Genomic DNA, 13,368 nt, shown 5'->3' on the forward strand with positions numbered 1-13,368 from the left:
TATACATATTTTGATTTCTTTTTTGATTTCTTCTGTGATTTGTTGGTTATTCAGCAGTGTGTTGTTCAGCCCCCATATGTTGGAATTTTTAAAATTTTTCTCCTGTAATTGAGATCTAATATTACTGCATTGTGGTCAGAAAAGATGCTTGGAATGATTTCAATTTTTTTGAATTTACCAAGGCTAGATTTATGACCCAGGATGTGATCTATCCTGGAGAAGGTTCCATGTGCACTTGAGAAAAAGGTGAAATTCATTGTTTTGGGGTGAAATGTCCTATAGATATCAATTAGGTCTAACTGGTCTATTGTATCATTTAAAGTTTGTGTTTCTTTGTTAATTTTCTGTTTAGTTGATCTATCCATAGGTGTGAGTGGGGTATTAAAGTCTCCCACTATTATTGTGTTATTGTTAATTTCCCCTTTCATACTTGTTAGCATTTGTCTTACATATTGTGGTGCTCCTATGTTGGGTGCATATATATTTATAATTGTTATATCTTCTTCTTGGATTGATCCTTTGATCATTATGTAGTGTCCTTCTTTGTCTCTTTTTACAGCCTTTGTTTTAAAATCTATTTTATCTGATATGAGTATTGCTACTCCTGCTTTCTTTTGATCTCTATTTGCATGGAGTATCTTTTTCCAGCCCTTCACTTTCAGTCTGTATGTGTCCCTTGTTTTGAGGTTGGTCTCTTGTAGACAACATATATAGGGGTCTTGTTTTTGTATCCATTCAGCCAGTCTTTGTCTTTTGGTTGGGACATTCAACCCATTTATATTTAAGGTAATTATTGATAAGTATGATCCTGATGCCATTTACTTTATTGTTTTGGGTTCGAGTTTATACACCGTTTTTGTGTCTCCTGTCTAGAGAATATCCTTTAGCATTTGTTGGAGAGCTGGTTTGGTGGTGCTGAATTCTCTCAACTTTTGCTTGTCTGAAAAGCTTTTGATTTCTCCTTCATATTTGAATGAGATCCTTGCTGGGTAGAGTAATCTGGGCTGTAGGTTATTTTCTTTCATCACTTTAAGTATGTCTTGCCATTCCCTCCTGGCCTGAAGAGTTTCTATTGAAAGATCAGCTGTTATCCTTATGGGAATTCCCTTGTGTGTTATTTGTTGTTTTTCTCTTGCTGCTTTTAATATTTGTTCTTTGTGTTTGAACTTTGTTAATTTGATTAATATGTGTCTTGGGGTGTTTTGCCTTGGGTTTATTCTGTTTGGGACTCTCTGGGTTTCTTGGACTTGGGTGATTATTTCCTTCCCCATTTTAGGGAATTTTCAATGATTATCTCCTCAGTAATTCTTAACTATATATTTTATTAATTATTAACAATAATTAATAACTATTATCTTTCTCATGGTCTTTCTTTTTGTCTTCTTCTTCTGGGACTCCTATGATTCGAATGTTGTGGTGTTTAATATTGTCCTGGAGGTCTCTGAGATTGTCCTCATTTATTTTAATTCACTTTTCTTTTTTCCATTTATTTCTACCATTCTATTTTCTATTTCGCTAATCCTATCTTCTGCCTCCTTTATTCTACTATTTGTTGCCTCCAGAGTGTTTTTGATCTCATTTATTGCATTATTCATTATATATTGACTCTTTTTTATTTCTTCTAGGTCCTTGTTAAACCCTGTTGCCCATAAGAAGTATTGCTACCATTCCTACACTGAGAATATAACCAAACTTTTCTGGACTCAAAAAAAAGTATATAAGGTCATGTATAATACAAGTAAAATAAGCTATTAAATAATCTATTAACCAGAGTTAATCAATATAAGGAGATCAAAACACTCAATCCTAAAGGAAATCAATCCTGAATATTCATTGAAAGGACTGATGTTGAAGCTGAAGCTCTAATACTTCGGCCACCTAATGCAAAGAGCCAACTTATTGGAAAAGACCCTGATTCTGGGAAAGACTGAGGGCAGGAGAAGCTGGCATCAGAGGATGACATGGTTAGATGGCATCACCAATTCAATGGACGTGAGTTTGAGCAGACTCCAGGAGATAGTGAAGGACAGGGAAGCCTGGTGTGCTACAGTCCATGGGGTTGCAAAGAGTCAGACACGACTGAATGATAATGAGCAACAACAATCAATATAAACATATTAGTCCCTATACTTCTATTCTCATGTATGTAAATGTTTAACCATCTCACATTTGCCTAAGAAAAAACGGGTTTTCCAGGATGTGAAACTTTCAGTGCTAAAGCCAGAAAAGTCCCGGGCTACCTGGGATGAGCTGATCACCCTGTTATAGTTTTTTGGTTTCTTTTTTTAAGCAAATAAGTTTTAATACATCTAAGTTTAACATCTTAAGTACATTTTAAAACTTTTAAAAACTGAAAAAAATTTTTAAATATTTTATGCCAGCATTTTTTCACCTTTTTTTTTAATTAGAGCATAGTTAATTTACAATGCTGTGATATTTTCAGGTATACAGCAAAGTGAATCTGCTATACTCTGTTATAGGTTTTTGATGTGTTTTTTAAAAAATTGTTTAAAAGAATGCGTTTTACACAAAGATGATGAAAATGTAGTATGTGGCTTTCAAGAAGCGGTTCTTCCTTGGGTGGTCAGCCACTGAGCCAGCTGACCAGTTTACCGGGGTCACCAGGTTATGAGACTCCCCACGCACCCAGCACTCACCAGGCAGGAGGCAGAACTAGAGCTGCACTCAGCCCTAGCAGCTTGTCCATCGGCCTCAGAAGGCAGTCCCTTAAGTAGGGCAAAGGGCCTCGCCTCCCCCACCCCAGGGCTTTGGCCTTATACTAGTCCTGGTAGAAAGTGAAAAGTGAAAGTCGCTCAGTCATGTCCGACTCTTTGTGACCCCATGGACTATACAGTCCCTGGAATTCTCCAGGCCACAATACTGGAGAGGGCAGCTTTTCCTTTCTCCAGGGAATCTTCCCAACCCAGGGATCGAACCCAGGTCTCCTGCATTGCAGGTGGATTCTTTACCAATTGAGCCACCAGGGAAGCCCCAAAATACTGGAGTGGGTAGCCTATCCCTTCCCCAGCAAATCTTCCCAACCCAGGAATCAAACCAGAATCCCCTCCATTGCAGGCAGATTGTTTACCAACTGACCCCACTAACAGGGTCTTTTTTTTAACTGAAGGATAATTGCTTTAAAATATGTGTTGGTGTCTGCCATACATAAACATGAATCAGCCATAGGTATACACATGGTCCCCTCCCTCTTGAACCTCTCTCCCACCTCCATCCCCATCCCACCCCTCTAGGTTGTCACAGAGCCCCGGGTTGAGTTCCCTGAATCATATAGCGAATTCCCACTGGCCATCTATTTTACATATGGTGCTGTGTATTTGCAGGGCAGCAATGGACATATAAACATTGAGAACAGACTTATGGTCACAGCACGGGGTAGGAGAGGAGAGGGTGGAATAACTGCAGGGTAGCATGAAAACATGTACACCATCAGGGTCTTTTAACAAGCTCAGTGCTCTTCTATCACTGACTCCTCACTTCAGGTGGTATCACAGGCTCTCAGAGTAAATCCCCAGTTGATGAAACTTTTTCTGTTTTTCAGGGAAAGTGAGAGTGTTAGCTGCTCAGTTGTGTCCGGTTCTTTGGGACCCCATGGACTGCAACACATCAGGCTCCTCTGTCCTCCACTGTCTCCCAGAATTTGCTCAGATTTATGTCCATTGAGTCGATGACACTGTCTAAACATCTCATCCGCTGCCACCCCTTTTCCTTTTGCCTTCAATCTTTCCCAGCATCAGGGTCTTTGCCAATGAATCGGCTCATTGCATTAGGTGGCCAAAGAACTGGAGCTTCAGCATTAACATCAGCCCTTTTAGTGAATAAGAAGGAGCCCGAGAAACAAGAAGAGAATAGAGCTCACTAAATACAAACCCATGATATTACTTAGTTCCAGTTTTTAAATTAAATTTTTCTTAACTGAATTCTCTAGTTAATAGTTGAACAGAAGATGAATATAAAGAATTGAATGCAGAACTGATGACTTAAGCAGAATTATATTTCCTATTTCCCTAATGGGGAAATTGGGGGCTATAGATTAATGACTTGCCAAGGTCTCCAGTATTCTTGCCTGGAGAATCCCCATGGACAGAGGAGCCTGGTCGCACAGAGTCGGATACGACTGAAGCAACTTACCATGCAGGGTTTCACAGCCAGATACACATCTACCTGTGTATCTGAACCTCACATAAGTCATTTAGAAGTATCGTGAGTTAAATTGACACCAGAAAACGCCATGCTTGCCTCAAAGAAGAATATGCAGCCCCACATTCCTGGCTGGCCTTCCTCATCCATTCTTCCTCATAGTTTCTTAAACAACATTCCATAATGTGTCCAACCAGGCTGCACTGGAAGATTATGGTCATTTTAAATGGTGGAGTTATGCTGAATAAGACATGCACCTCCGTGAATGATATTAGATGTTAGAGTGAGTCTTTAAACCCAGATCCACCTAATTTCTGAGTCTGGTCTCTGGCTGGGACACTTCCTGGTTGGGTTTCTGCCTAGACACATTACTGCAAGATCTGATGGAGATCAGCGTGGGCCTGGAAGCTTGTGGTGGTTCTAGATGCCACTTATCTGGCTGATGCCCTGGAGAAGATTCCTGCACTGAGAAAGAGATCGTGCCTGATGACCTATAGGTCAACTGACCATATAATTTATTCTCTAGATTGAAGCTCCGGAGAAGGCAATGGCACCCCACTCCAGTACTCTTGCATGGAAACTCCCATGGACAGAGGAGCCTGGTGGGCTGCAGTCTATGGGGTCGCTAAGAGTCGGACATGACTGAGCGACTTCACTTTCACTTTTCACTTTATTGCATTGGAGAAGGAAATGGCAACCCGCTCCAGTGTTCTTGCCTGGAGAATCCCAGGGGTGGGGGAGCCTGGTGGGCTGCCTTCTCTGGGGTCGCACGGAGTCGGACACGACTGAAGCGATTTAGCAGCAGCAGCAGCAGCAGCAGCAGACCGAAGCTCTGGGGGGGTGAAAGGGGCGTTTACTAAGTAAGCTTGGAATACCATGAATTAGAACTAACCGTTAGTTCTCCCCAACTTTTGAAGTTTCATGGGCTCAGAATGAATTTAATATATGACATTATCAAGCGCTCAATTTCTGATGGACCTCTGAAGGCTCCTCTCCTGAAAAACCAGAAGAATTTCACAGCATATCATTCATGGAGGTGCATGTCTTATTCAGCATAACTCCACCATTTAAAATGACCATAATCTTCCAGTGCAGCCTGGTTGGACACATTATGGAATGTTGTTTAAGAAACTATGAGGAAGAATGGATGAAGGAAGGCCAGCCAGGAATGTGGGGCTGCATATTCTTCTTTGAGGCAAGCATGGCGTTTTCTGGTGTCAATTTAACTCACGATACTTCTAAATGACTTATGTGAGGTTCAGATACACAGGTAGAGCTATTTTAGTCATATCACATCTCCATTTTATTTTAGCATAATCAGAAAGCTGTCACCGGCATTTTCCAGTGGGGCCACATTTCCTAAATCTTTTCTAAAAAGTATAAGCATTGGTGATTCATATTTACTGTCCTTAAAGTATAAAAGTCTTTTTAAAAAAGTATAGTTGATTTACATTACTGTAAAAGGAAAGTGATTCAGCTTTACATAGACAGACAGACCACACACATATGCACATATATGTATCCTTTTTCATATTCTTTTCCATTATGGGTTATCACACGATATTGAATATAGTTTCCAGTGCAAAACAGTAGGACCTTGTTGTTTGTCTGTTTTATATACGGGAGTGTGTGTCCACCACTCCCAAACTTCAGTTTGTCCCACCCCATCCACTCTCACTTTTGTTAATCATAGGTTTGTTTTCTAAAGTGAAAGAGCTAGTCACTCAGTTGTGTCCAGCTCTTTGTGAGTCTGACTATAACACGGACTGTGGCCTGCCAGGCCTCTCTGTCCATGGAATTCTCCGGGCAAGAATACTGGGGTGGGTTGTCATTCCCTTCTCCAGGGGATCTTCACGATCCAGGGATCAAACCTGGATCTCCTGCATTGCAGGCATATTCTTTACCCTCTGAGCCACAGGGGAAACCTTGAGTATATTTTTGCTTAGTAAATAAGTTCATTTATGTCATATTTTAGGTTCTATATAAAAGCGATGTCATGTGGTATTTGTTTTTCTCTTTCTGGCTTACTTCACTTAGTATAATAATCTTTAGATTTTTCTACGTTGCTGCAAATGGCCTTATTTTGTTCTTTTTTACGGCTAAGTAATATTCTATTGTGTATATGTACCACATCTTCCTTATCAATTCATCTGTTGATGCACATTTAGGTTGATTCCATGTGTTGGCTATTGTGAATAGTGCTCCTCCAAACATTGGGCTGCATGTATCTTTTTGAATTAGAGTTGTCTCCAGATACATGTTCAGGAGTGGGATTTCTGGGTCATATATATATATATTTGGACTGTTTTCCATAGTGGCTGCAATAGCTTACATCTCCACCAACAGTGTGGCGGTTTCCCTCTCCTCCTCACCCTCTACAGCATTTGTTATTTGTAGAGTTTTTCATGATGGCACCAAAATCTTTCCCTGAGGAAGCACCATCAACATGTTTGAGGAGCATAAACTTCCATGAGAAATTTTGGCTAGCTCATTATCTTCTGCTTTCCACTCTCTTTTCCTAGTTTCCCCAGTGATAGATAACATGCCTGTTTCCAATATCACAGTACGCATTGTGTCCTATGCACTATAATCATCAATACAACCTTCAAGTTTGCATAGACCAGGGTGGAAGTAACGCTATGGAAGAAGAATTTTGTTCTTTGGTGGCTCCAGTACTCTGTTCATATCCTGCTTTCTCCATTTTCTACTCCTTCCTCACCCTCTGCTCTTGCACAGCAATGACCAGAGTGATGTGGGACTCGGGGCCCCGTGGGCAGCTCTGGAACCCCACTATCCTGTGAGACGGGCTGCTGAGCATACATGGGATTCTGGACCATTCAGCAAAGTTCGTCATTGTGGGGACTGGGTATCAATGACATCCTTCATCCACGCACCCCACACTGCTGCAGAATTTACTCTGAATCACCTTTGTCTTTGGAAAGCGCTGGAGGGGAGTTCTCTCCTCTCATAGTGTGGGAGGAGCTGGACTGTCAGTCTGTGGCACGTGGGGGCTCTGGGCCCCTTCCCCACCGATTGCTTTCTGGGCTGGCAGACCCTCATGCATTCATGTATTTGTCCTATTATTCTTGTTGAGTCAGAAATAGGGCTGAGCGCCTGCTCTGTACCACGCAGTGTGCGGAGAGCTTCTGGGGAATGATTAGCATGACTGTCAAGGTCTCTGCCATGAAAGGGTTGTTCTGACGGAGAAGGAGAGAGGGGAATGGGAGACACCCCCCATCCTGCACTGTCACCTGGAACGGTTTCTCTAGCCCCCAACCTGCATGTTGGGACCTTGCTCCATCATCTTTCTCCTTCCTTTGGCTGGATCTCCTAGAATGAATACTCTTATTTGGGAATTAGCTATTTTTATTACACATGACTAATGAATTCAGGATACCACAAAATTGTACTTTCGAAGGTACTGGAACATAGGTGTTCCTTTGAGCAACAGCAACAAAATTTTAAATTAAATTATCTGCTTCCTTTGTAGTCTAGAGAAATAAGAGTAATATAGCAGGAATTATTTCATATTTCATAAAATAGTCTAGTCCTCTATAATGCTTTGAAAAGTGAAAGTGAAGTAGCTCAGTCGTGTCCGACTCTTTGTGACTCCGTGGACTGTAGCCTACCAGGCTCCTCGCTCCATGGGATTCTCCAGGCAAGAATACTCGAGTGGGTTGCCATTTCCTTCCCCAGGGGATCTTTCTGACTCAGGGATTGAACCCGGGTCTCCTGCATTGCAGGCAGACGCTTTAACCTCTGAGCCACCAGGGAAGCCCCTATAGTGCTTTAGTTCCTTTTTTATTTGGAAAGTATTTGCCATACATTTAATGTGTATATGATAGGCTGAAGATATGTCCTAATTCAGATATGCCTTATAGCAGAAGATGTGGATACTGGTTTATAGAAAATACTTAGTGGGTTTGTCTCTCAGTTATGTCCAACTCTTTGGGACCCTGTGGACTGTAGCCCACTAGGCTCCTCTGTCCGTGGAATTCTCCAGGCAAGAATACTGCAGTGGATTGCTATTTCCTTCCCCAGGGGATCTTCCCGACCCAGGGATTGAACCAGGGTCTCCCGCATTGAAGGCACATTCTTTACCATCTGAGCCACCAGGGTTTGCTATGACAACTACCCTCGTATTGTCAACACGGATTCAGTATTGAGAGGCCCTGTGACATCTCACTTACGAGCTCAATCAGAGGCAGAGGGAAGGGAAAGCAAAAGGCATGGGATGCACCCACAGTGAGTGCACCCTGAGCCCTGAGGCAGGTGTCAGCCAGGCTGGGTACTGGTTTGAACTCTGGGACTGGAGGGCAGGGAATAGTAGGGGACTTTGGACCCAGAGGAAAAAGCTATTTCAGCAAAGCCTATTCACAGGAGAGGGCTTCCAAGGGGCTCAGTGGTAAAGAACCCACTTGCCCGAGCAGGAAATGTAGGTTCGATCCCTGGGTTGGGAAGATCCCCTGGAAAAGGAAATGGTAACCAACTGTAATATTCTTGCCTGGAGAATGCCATGGACAGAGGAACATGGCAGGTCACAGCCCGTGGGGTTGCAAAAGAGTTGGACCCAGCTAAGCCGCTGAGTACATACACACCCACCCACAGGAGAGGCTCGTTTTTGGGCCCGGGGCAGACGGATGTGCAGAGAGTAAAGAGGCCAGGACTGGTATCCAGGTTCTCACCCAGCTTCCTGGACAGCAAACAGATCACATTGCACTGGTATTGTTCCCACTAATGAAAGAATATTATTTCATTAGCAGAGATAATAGTAGCAACAGTTCTTTATTATTAACTAAACTCCATACTGCAGTCAGATTTCCTTAGCTTCTTGCCCAAGTTTTCTTTTTCTCTTCCAGGATTCTTACATTTCTTTTACTCACCACATCTCCCTACCTGCTCTGGACTATGACAATTTCTCAGAATTTCTCTGTTTTTTTTTGTGCTGTTGATAATTTTGAAGATTACTGTGCAGTTATTTTACAGAATGTCCCTTGTTTGGGGTTTGTCTGATATTTTTCTTGCAATTAAACTAAGGTTATGGATATGGGGGAGGAGAACCACAGAGGGGCTGTGCTGTTCTCAGGGCTTAGTATCTAAGTTATATGCTGTTAACCTGCTTTATTGCTGTTGATATTAACCTTGATTATCAGGCTGAGATACTTTTTCTCAGGCTACTCCAGATAAAGTGACTTTTTCCCTTTTACCATACTATGCTCCTTGAAAGCAAGTCACTATTGCCCATTAACTCTGTTTTTAATGTTCTTTTAACTTATTTGTACTTTTAAAATGTTTTACCATAGTCAGGGTTCACATTGCTCATGAGAATATGGCTAAGAATGCAGTTATTTAAAAAGGTTTTTATTTTTTGGTCACACCATGCAGCATATTGGATCTTAGTTCCCCAACTAGGGATTGAACCCAGGCTCCCAGAAGTGGAAGTGCAGATTCTTAACCACTGGACAACCAGAGAAGTCCCAAGAGGATTGCTTTTAAAATAAAAAGAACCTCTCACTGGTCCTGCCTCCATCACCCTGGCCATCCATAGTTCTCCTTAGTATCCATGTGGGCATGTTAAGTCATTTCAGTCGTGTCCTACTCTTTGTAATACCATGGACTGTAACCCACCAGGTTCCTCTGTCTATGGAATTCTCCAGGTCAGAATACTGGAGTGGGTTGCCATGCTCTCCTCCAGGGGATCTTCCCAATCCAGGGACTGAACTTGCATCTCTTATGTATTCTGCACTGGCAGGCAGGTTCTTTACCACTAGTACCACCTGGGAAGCTCTGTCCTTAGTATAGCAAGATCTAACTAGACAAGCTTAATGTGGGCTGGAATACTTGAGTTGGTTTTTCACCAGCAACGTGGATGGAGTTTTTCCTGATGTTTTACAGGGTGTTTTTTTTTTTTTTTTGTATTTTATTATTGGAGCATAATTGCTTTACAATATTGTATTAGATTCTGCTTCACAACAAAGTGAATCAGCTAAATGTATACATATATCCTCTCCCCATTGAACCTTCCTCTCCCAAACCCCCATCCCACCCCTTTAGGTTATCACAGAGCACAGAGCTCCCTGTGCTGTACAACAGCTTCCCACTAGCTAGCTATTTTACACATGATAGTTTATATATGTTAATACTACTCTCTCAGTTTGTCCCACCCTCTCCTTTGCCCTGTGTCCAGTGTCATTTTCTGCATCTGAGTCTCTGTCTATGCTCTGCTAATGGGTTCATCAGTACTAGTTTTCTAGATTCCATATATATGCGTTAATATACGACATTTGCTTTTCTCTTTCTGACTTACTTCAATCTTTATGACAGACTCTAGTTCTGTCCATATTACTACAAATGACCCAATTTCATTCCTTTTTATGGATGAGTAGATGGTCTACAGCCATGAAATTAAAAGACACTTACTTCTTGGAAGGAAAGTTATGACCAACCTAGACAGCATATTAAAAAGCAGAGACATTACTTTGCCAACAAAGGTCTGTCTAGTCAAGGCTATGGTTTTTCCAGTGGTCATGTATGGATGTGAGAGTTGGACTATAAAGAAAGCTGAGCACCAAAGAATTGATGCTTTTGAACTGTGGTGTTGGAGAAGACTCTTGAGAGTCCCTTGGACTGCAAGGAGATCCAACCAGTCCATTCTGAAGGAGATCAGCCCTGGGATTTCTTTGGAAGGAATGATGCTGAAGCTGAAACTCCAGTACTTTGGCCACCTCATGCGAAGAGTTGACTCATTGGAAAAGACCCTGATGCTGGGAAGGATTGGGGGCAGGAGAAGAAGGAGACAACAGAGGATGAGATGGCTGGATGGCATCACCAACTTGATGGACATGAGTTTGGGTGAACTCCAGGAGTTGGTGATGGACAGGGAGGCCTGGCATGCTGCAATTCATGGGGTTGCAAAGAGTCGGACACGACTGAGCGACTGAGCTGAACTGAACTGAATATTCCATTGCATATACGTACCACATTTCCTTTAATCATTCATCTGCTGATTAACATTCAGGTTGCTTCCATGTCCTGGCTTTATTTTAGAGTTTAAAGACAAAGCTCTGGCTTAGGTGGCGCCCTACAAAGGCTAATCTAACTGGCCTTATATTTTATTTTCTATCTCACCTCAATTTTAGGGGGAAAATACCATGAAAAATATTTACACTTGACTTTCTGAAAATAGAAGTAGATATACAGAAGACTTTCTCACAAGTTCAAAAAATTTTGCTGAAATTAAAAAAACATACAAAAATGAATTTTTAGACTCTACAAAAGAAACAAAATATTATTCATACTTTGTTTTAATTTATGAAAGAGAAGTGTAAGATTATAGTAAAAAAGTAAAGTAAGATGATAATATTCTTGCATCATGAGTGGTTAGGGAAAGAAAATAAAGGAAAAGGGTAAAGACAGAGGAAACAATACAAAGGAGAAAAGAGAGGTCAAAAAGTCAGAAAACACACACACAGAGCGACAGTGGTAATAAGATGGTGACAGATATTTCTAGTCATAATAATAGAAGCATTTTTACACTAAAGAGAAGACACAAATCTTCCTATGCCTGACAACTTACTAAACTCATTGTTCTTATAAAGATGCTGTTCCACATTCTCAATTCTTCCTAAACTTCTTGGAAGAGCTGCCCACCCTCACTACATCCTCCTGTCCTGGTCCATTCGCTCCTCAACCTGCTGTAAGGTGGCTTCTGTGCTACTTCTCCACTAAACCCACTCTGCAATAACATGCACGTTGTCATGGAAACACCAAATCCTGCTCTTTTGTCCTGCTTCCCCACCTACTTCCAGGACCGTAACCCATGCCTTAGTGACTAAACAGCAGCAACAATTGTTACTGTGCTCTTTTTACTTAAATATGTATGTACTTTGGATGACTTTTGGTGCTGTCCTTGAAAATCTTTGGAGACCAAAATCTGCCTCATCCTTAAACCAGTGTAGTACTTATGCCCCATCTCTTTCCCAAGGGATCCTGGTCCAGGGTAGCTATATGGAATGCACTGAATGTGTTCTGCACACCCTTTTTGGAGAGTGATCTTTACCCACTTTTTCTTTGGGTAGCCTCTAGTGTCAATGACTTGTCCACCCTCTTTCCCACCTCACTCCCTAGAGAATCTCTGTAAGCCTTATCACCAAAGCTGAGTATGTATGTAGCATCTAAATCTGATGATCCTACTTTTTCTTCTTTGGACCTTGGTACTTGGTGTCTTCTTGGACTTTGAGGCCTCTCTGTCCATCTTCCAGGTGGACACATTTTCCTGAGTTTTCCACTGATCCCACGAACTCCTGATGTAGAAATGGGACCCATCCCCTTTCTGGGCACACGGCAGTCACTGCTGAGCAGGTGGGATCAGAAACCAGGCGGCCAGAGGAACAGAGTGACTGTGAGAGATGAAGGTGGGATGGTGATTTACAGATGTGAAGGAAGCAGGAGATGAGCCAAGGGTGAGCTGAGCTGAGAGCACTTGGTGTTGGGGGGGACAGAGCCAGTGGCTAGGAGGGAAGTGAAGAGGGAAGCTTAGAGGAGAGAGGACACTGCATGCTCGGCAGGAGGGCGTGTGGAAGGATCCAGGACAAGAGATGCCAGGAAGAGAAGGGGGAGGGGACACCACCACTGACAGGGAATTAGCAGTTAGTGACTCTTCCAATGCAGTGATCTTCCTCTGTACATATTGCAGAAATCTTGGCCTTTACAGCAAAAACTTGAAACTTTGAGGCGTCCACGCACCAAGTTCCAAGCTCTACATTTATCGTAACAGTCCAGTTGCGTGTGGTTGTAGAGCCAGCCATCTGGATAGGAAGGATGTTGATGCTCAGCACCGGAGAACCGTACCTGGAACCTCTCCCAGCCACATCCAGCCCACCCTCAGACCAGGGACATGTCCACCTCCCAGGGAGGGCCCCTCAGACTGCAGCCTTTCCCCAGGGTCAGGAATAAGGCGCCCGCTCAAGGCAGAGAAGCCCCACGTAACAGCATTACCTTTCACATTGAAGAAGGACATATCGGAAGTTCTGCAACCGGGGCCTTCTTCGGCAGTGCAGTTCCCCTCGCCATACAAACATATGCCCCTCTTAAAAATAGTGCAGACCTTACACAAGGTGGCTGGTGCTGCAGAGACACACACAGGGAAGCGGAGGCCAGGGTAGAATGGGCTACGACTAAGGTATGTAAGACACAGTAGGACCTAGGAGT

The sequence above is a fragment of the Bubalus bubalis genome, chromosome 5 (assembly GCF_019923935.1).
Source record: "Bubalus bubalis isolate 160015118507 breed Murrah chromosome 5, NDDB_SH_1, whole genome shotgun sequence".
In the NCBI taxonomy this organism is placed as follows: domain Eukaryota; kingdom Metazoa; phylum Chordata; class Mammalia; order Artiodactyla; family Bovidae; genus Bubalus; species Bubalus bubalis.